Raw genomic sequence first — 7,386 nt, forward strand, 5'->3', positions numbered from 1 at the left:
GCTGGACTCCAATAAAGAAGCAGAACCATCTCGAGGAGGATCAGAAGAAATGGACAGCATGTGAGTTAAATATGAATGTCGCTGCAAAGGGTCTGAATACTTATGACCATGTGATATTTCAGTTTTTCTTTTTTAATAAATTTGCAAAAAAATTCTACATTTCTGTTTTTTTTCTGTCAAGATGGGGTGCTGAGTGTACATTAATGAGAAATAAAATGAACTTTTTTGATTTTGGCAAATGGCTGCAATGACACAGAGAGTGAAAAATTTCAAGAGGTCTGAATACTTTCCGTACCCACTGTATATTGATTTGATCCAAGGTTACAAGAAAAATATTTTTAGAGCACCTTTAAGTTCATGAGGGTTGTACCTTTAAAACTGCTGACTAAATTCCAGTCAGCCTCAGCTGTACTTTGATGTTAGTCTTTTCTGTTCAGCAGAACAGCAGTTTAATTTTCATTTATTATCACTGCAGGGCATTACCCAGCAATATGCAATATTTTTTTTATTTACGAGGCAGGAAATGTACTATACATTTGTAGTATCCCTCAGGGACACACACACACACACACACACACACACACACACACACACACACACACACACACACACACACACACACACATGTTTGTACTTCTATCTTAGTGAGGACATCCATAGGCGTAATGCATTTCCTAGAGCCTTACCCTAACCTTAACCATCACAACTGATTGCCTAAACTTAATCCTTACCCTAACCCTAACCAAACCTCAATTCATACCTGTTCTCTAAAAGCAAGTGTTCACCCTCAAACATGGCTGTTTCAAAGTGAGGACCGGCCAAAATGTCCTCACTTTGTAAAAATGTCCTCATTTTGATAGTTAAATGCAGAAAATGGTTCTCACAATGTAGCAAGTACAAGAACACACACACACACACACACACACACACACACACACAGGAGATGTTAATGTAAGCAAGAGTAAATATTCAACATGTAAATTCAGTGTAAACACAGGAAGCAAATGCAAAAAGCCCTGATATGACATCAGCACTGCTTCCTGGCAACATTAGTCACCCTATGATGATGTCACATACAGCATGATCTCACTGGGAAAGAAATAAAGAAAGGAAGGGCCAACAGAGAGGCAGCATCACCCTCATCTTCATCACTGTTCCTGGAACTGGAACCACAAATACTAACAGTTATCTTCATCATCTCCATCACCGCCATCATCATCACAACCAGATATCTTCATCCTCATCATCACAGCGGCCAACAGTTATTTTAATCACCATCTTCATCTTTTGTGTCATATTCTTGATCACAACCACTAATAGTTATCTTCATCTTCATCATAACCACTACCAGTCATCATCATCATCATCATCATCATCATCATCAGCATCAGCATCATCATCAGCATCATCATCATCACAGTTACAATAGTTATCTTCATCACCACATCTTTAAGTGATCACCAGCATTGCTCATATCAATATTACATTCCTCTTCGTCATCAGTCCAGTAAAAACTCGGCAGAAACCTGTCGGACAGTGTTCCAGTTCGCTGCTTTACTTTTTAGAAGGCCGCAGCATCTTATGTGTCCGGGACGCGCAGGGGTTGGCGTGAGCGCGCACGAAGCGCCATCACGTGGGAGGTCCCTTTAAGTTTCCATTGACTGAGGCCTGAGCGTGTCACATGGACATGATATAATGAAAAGGCAGGAACAGCCAGCCAGAGTGCGCTGAGCTCTTGCTGATGGAGAATGGAGCAGAAATGTACGCAGCCGTCTGCCGACAGGGAGCAGGCCAGCGGGGCCGAGCCCGGCCGATCCTGAGCGGGGCGGGCCGAGTCGGACTCACTGCGCCTCATCGGACGGGACCTCTGTGTTCGCAGCTGCACCTGCCAGCTCTGACACGCACTTTAAAAGAGGAGGAAAATGTCGCCTGTCAGTGCGCGTATCTCGCCGTGGTCCCGGAGCAGCGGAGGAGCGCCTCAGCGTGAGTGAAGTTATGTCTAATGGCTCGGCTGATGTGGGATCGGCTCCGTGTTGCTGCTGCAGGTGCGTTTGCGCGCTGGTGTTGTGCTGTATTGTACTGGAGCCGCATCTCTGTGCTTTTGGAAAAGTGTGTTTGTTGGAGAGAGCGCAGTAACCCTGCAGGGGAGAGTCTTGATCACGGGCCATGTGCGTTTTCGCGCACTGTCTGTCCGCCAGTGTCTGCATTCCAGGTGGTGTTGCGCACATAGAAATTGAAGTTGAAGTAAACAAGCGGGAATAAGGGCTAGACTCTGGAGGCTGACAACAGCGTTTTCACGTTCAGCTCGGCGCTCCAGGCAGGACTGGAAACATTCCGCCCAACCTGGAGCTCTGCGTCGGGATGCCAAGAACAAGTACAAGTTGTTGATGATTTTGTGCGACATTTACAGCAAGTCAGCAGCAAGAATCGCAGTGACTAAGTCTGAGAGACTTATGTAGTTTTATTACCATCTCTAAAACAAGTTGGACAGTAAAGGATTGTAATGTTTGGTAGTTCTGCGTCTTAATGCGCAGTGATGCGAGGAATTACGTTTTGCAAACTTGCGTATTAAACGTGTCTGCAGTTTTCAGACTGTAAATGTAATTTATGTTAGTGTGGCTTTTAAGCAGCGTCCCTATTTGTTGAACAAAGCCGTCCATTTATCCTGCGGGATGTTTGGAAACGTGCCTCCGTGGTGCCGTCAGCGCTTCAATATTTCAATACAAGCCAGCGAAGAAAACAAGAAAGCCACCTGCCTGCTGCTCTGGAGATTGCGCAAACACACACACACACGCACACACACATGCACACACCAGCCAGCATTTTGCTGATTCATAACAGGTCAGACATGTGTGTGTGGATGTGACACAGAGAGTTCAAACAGCCTCTAATTCTGGCCGCAGTGAGGGGAAGTATTCACTGTTTTAATGCAAGTGTCTCATCCGGAGCTGCTCTCATACTGGGCCAACTGGAGGAAGCACCAGTTGATAGGAAAGCCTGTCAGATCTGAGCAGCAGGAGGAGAGAGGAAACCCATTTTAGACTGCAAAGCTGAAATAATTAGGTTAGCCAATTAATCACTTGGTTGGCTGACAAGAAATATGACTGACAACAATAATAATGATAATCAATCACTTCTAACTTTGTATGAGAAATACAATTCAATATATTTGGGCTGTGAAGACTTTACAGGCTTCTGTAATCATTTTCTGAGGGTTAATTAAAGCTGAACTGAGATGTTTTTGCCTACAACAATAACACATTATTGCTGTATAAATGAACATGTTTATTAAAACATTTCCATATTTATGCATTTTTCTAGTGCATAGTAGACTTTAATGTAATGTTTAAGGTAATTTGGCAAATGTAAATATAGTAGGGACTGTCTTTATAGCTGGAATACAAGCTCAAGATTTATTCTTATTTCACCCAATCTGCAGGGAAATATTTAACAGCTAGATATTGAACAGCAATGCAACACAGATGTCACCAACTGGTGGCTGATTTTGTCTGTTTACACTTTGGTGAAGGCAGGCTGTGGACAGTCAGATAATGAGGGCTAATTTGTACAAAAACAGCAAATTTTTGGAACCTAACACCCAAATAATGAGCTAAAAATGTTAAATTGAAGAGCTCATTTGCAAAAACAGGTAACTCCGTTTTCAGAAAACTCATTTTTTTTATTGTTTACTTGAGATAATAATAATAACACTAATAATTTATTTTTTCTCTATTTTGTCATGTATTTTTCTCCTGAGTGAAAATCCACTCAACTTCAGTTTGATTGATATTATCTCAAGTAAACAATAAAAAAAAAGTTTTCTGAAAATTTATCAAAACGGAGTTATCTGTTTTTGCAAATGAACTCTTCAATTGTTTCTCAGAGCTGAGGGGAGCTGCAGAGTTTGCTTCTAAATCTTCTTTCATTATATATAGTAATTTCTTATAAGCAGTTTTAATCAACTTTAAAAATGATCACAAGATTCAATAAAACAGAACAGCAACAGAACAAGCACACACTTGTTTCTGTAACACTTCAGTCAACAATCTAATTCAGTAATTCAGTCTTGCACTCGTGGTCTACATATGAACTCAGTTCCTCTGGCATGTAGGTGGCTTACCATCTGATAAGCTATACACTAGCTGTTAAAAATCACTGTTGAATATTGAATAACTTCTCCTATTATGGTGTGACGGAGCTATGGTAAAGGCTTTGTTAGGTTTCAACACTTTGTTGGGTTCAAGGAACGATCATTCGTTAAGGTTAGAGGGTCCTTGTCATCAATAAAAAAATAAATCATGATCAGACTTGTTTAAAAGAAATGATGCTGACGATTCATTTGAATCAGGAAATGAAAAGTGGCCAAACATTGTGAAATCAAATGTTTGTTTGGCCCACACATCCACCCAGACCTCCTTCCTACCAACTACTTGTTATCGTCATTTAAACCCATGACGGAGGACAGGCTCCGACCTAAATAAACATATGGTGCTATAACCCCGTCATTTGATACAAGCCATAGAAGAAACAGGACAGATAAATGGTTGAAAGTTTATGTTGAAAATGTAATTTAATTTAACTGTGATGTGGCAAAGCTAGAGTAAAGGTTTGTTTAGGTTTAGGCACAAAAACCCATGGTTTGGGTTAAAGTAAATGCTTTGTTAAGGCTTTGTTAAGTGATGCTTGTCATCACTGCTACTATCATAAACATGCTCAATATTGTACTTAAAACAAACTACAATATTGAGCGGCATGGCTCAGTGGGTAGAGTGGCCGTCTTGCAACCGGAAGGTTGCCGGTTCAATCCTCGGCCTGTTGTGCTCAGACACCTAACCCCTAATTGCTCCTGATGGGTCATGGTTAGCACCTTGCATGGTAGCTTCTGCCATCAGTGTATGAATGGGTGAATGTGATGTATCATGTAAAGCGCTTTGGGTACCTTGCAGGTATAGTAAAGTCCTATATAAATACAGACCATTTACCATTTATCCCTAAAGCAGTTTCCTATGTTGAAGTCCAAGTCTTGTTTTGTTAACCCATCCATCCACCCCATCCTCCTATCTATGCCAGCTTTGTGGCCCTTTAACAACATCACCTGATGTCTCCGGTCCGCTCCTGTCATAGTAACTAGAGCCACTAGAGGGAGCTGTCACGAGAGCATAAACATGTTTTTCTGGAACATCTAGTAGAAGTCACATAACAATAAAATGTAACTATAGGTCATAATAAGCAGCTCGCACAAATGACCCATGGCCTTGTTTTTTATGGGCCCCTTGTGTAAGGTCAGCAGTTTCCCCACTTACAGCTAGTGCTAATGTAGGCAGCACACTGAATGCATGCACTGTGAAATATGTGGTATGAGCTTTAGAGTCCAGGACAGACGTTACATAACAGAAAAACAGTAACTCTGTGATGCACAATCAACCAGCAACAAAGCTCTGACACGATGTTTTCTCAGTATGAATTATATCAAGAAAGTGCTTACATAAAGTGAACTGATAGCGCTGTGCTGGTATTTGAACGTTTCATGTGATCCCTGGTTCCTTCTTCAGTAGAAACACGCAGGTTTGCGTCACCTTTGAATTCGCACTTCCGCCCCTCGCTTGAAACCAAACCAACCAAATGTGTTTACTTTGAATGTAGGAATTATCTCTCATTCCTTAGTAAACAAATCCACAACTGTGCCCTGACAAGTACAAGCAGGGCAGAACATGAGCTTTGCTGTTCTCCGGCACTTGCATGATAATCAAATTTGCAATAATCCTGCGGCATTAACCATTAACCAGCATTAATCCTGCTGTGTTTGGCCTTATTAGCTGAAAACAAATCCATCAGCCTTTTGAAGCAAGCTTTCACAGCTCTAAGCTGTTATTTCCGCCCTTGAGAGCATTTCTTGGCAAACCTATATGCACAGAATTCCACCAATGAGCTTGAACCTCAGATTAGTGACATGCCTGAAATGGCTGGAGTGTGTCAGAGGAGTCCAGCGGTGATAACATGGCCTGCTGGTTTGTGTGTGTTCCTGTTTATCTGTGCCTGTTTTTGCGGGTGCATGCATGTGCTTAGTGAAGACAGACTTTCCAACCTGCGTCACAGACTATGCATGACGTCTGTCAGATGTTTGTGTTTGCCTTGTCTCAACAAATATACCCGTTTCATTTGGATATAAATGAGTATGTGTTGTTTTCATCCTTTCCTCTGCTACCACATGTAAATGGCCGGCGCTGACAACGATTTATGCAGCCAGACCTTCCTCCGTTGGTTCTTGCTGCTAAATCTCTGTATCTGGCTCTCAGTCCTTCCTCCCCATGAGCAGCGTCACTGAGCAATCTTTGCTATTTGCAGCCCCAGCATCGGAGGCTAATCTGAGAAATGAGCCTATCACTTTTTCTGTGCCGTGCGCTTGCTGAATAATTGAGGTAAATGGTGCATTTTTTATTTTTTTGTCTGTGAATTATGTGCATGAGTGTGAAGGCTGCTCAAACAGCCAGCTGTGAAAGTTGTGTTTCCGCTGGGCTTATGTGGTCATAATTAGCAGCTCCCATGTGACTGGGTGTAAGTGTGTGTGTCTGTGTTGGAGCACGCCTGTGAGCAGGGGTGTGCTTGTGTTTACATGACAGCCGACCAGGAACGGAAGTGACGCAGGAGACAGCGGAGGGGTGAGAGAGGCAGGCATTACACTGCTGCAGAGGGGGAGAGAGAGGGGGGGGGGGGGGGGGGGGGAAGGGGAAGGGGCAGGAAAACCACAGACAGATAAAAGAGTACGACAGGAACAAAGAAAGTAATGAGCGATTGCTTACTGCAGGATCATCGCCCCGCCTCTGCTGCTGGATCCACCGTAAACACATACAGACATGCAGTAAAAATGAGTCAGTGTCCGTGTGGGCTGGGCAAGTGCACATTTGATTATGAAATGTGTTTACCCTTCGCTCACTATAAAAGTAGTGACACAGGCTTTTGTTTGTCCAGTGCTTTGCCTGTTCCAGCTTTGAGCCAGCCTCCCCGGTTGCTATTCAAAGTGACCTCATCATCTCTCTGGCCAGCTGCCATCCCAGACTGGAGCAGACTCGAACTTTCTTGGCGTTTCGAAGACTTTCATAACAGCTTCGGTAATGGACACTCCTCAAATATTTCCTCAGCAAACTGTGTGCTTCCTAAGGGATGGAAAATGGACATGGGGAGATGGGTTCCCAGAGCCGCTCATGAAAGGCGCAATGATCCGTCTGACAGAATGTATTATCTGAGAGAAATGGTGAAGGAGAAAGCTGCCGAAAATCAGTTTACTCAGTGATTAGCTTCAGAGTGTACTCACCTTCTTTGGCTGACATTAATATTATTTAAACTGGACCCTTCTAGGTTCTCTAAGTATCACACTGGAAAGCTAGT

This window comes from Acanthochromis polyacanthus, chromosome 1 (genome assembly GCF_021347895.1).
Source record: "Acanthochromis polyacanthus isolate Apoly-LR-REF ecotype Palm Island chromosome 1, KAUST_Apoly_ChrSc, whole genome shotgun sequence".
Lineage (NCBI taxonomy): Eukaryota > Metazoa > Chordata > Actinopteri > Pomacentridae > Acanthochromis > Acanthochromis polyacanthus.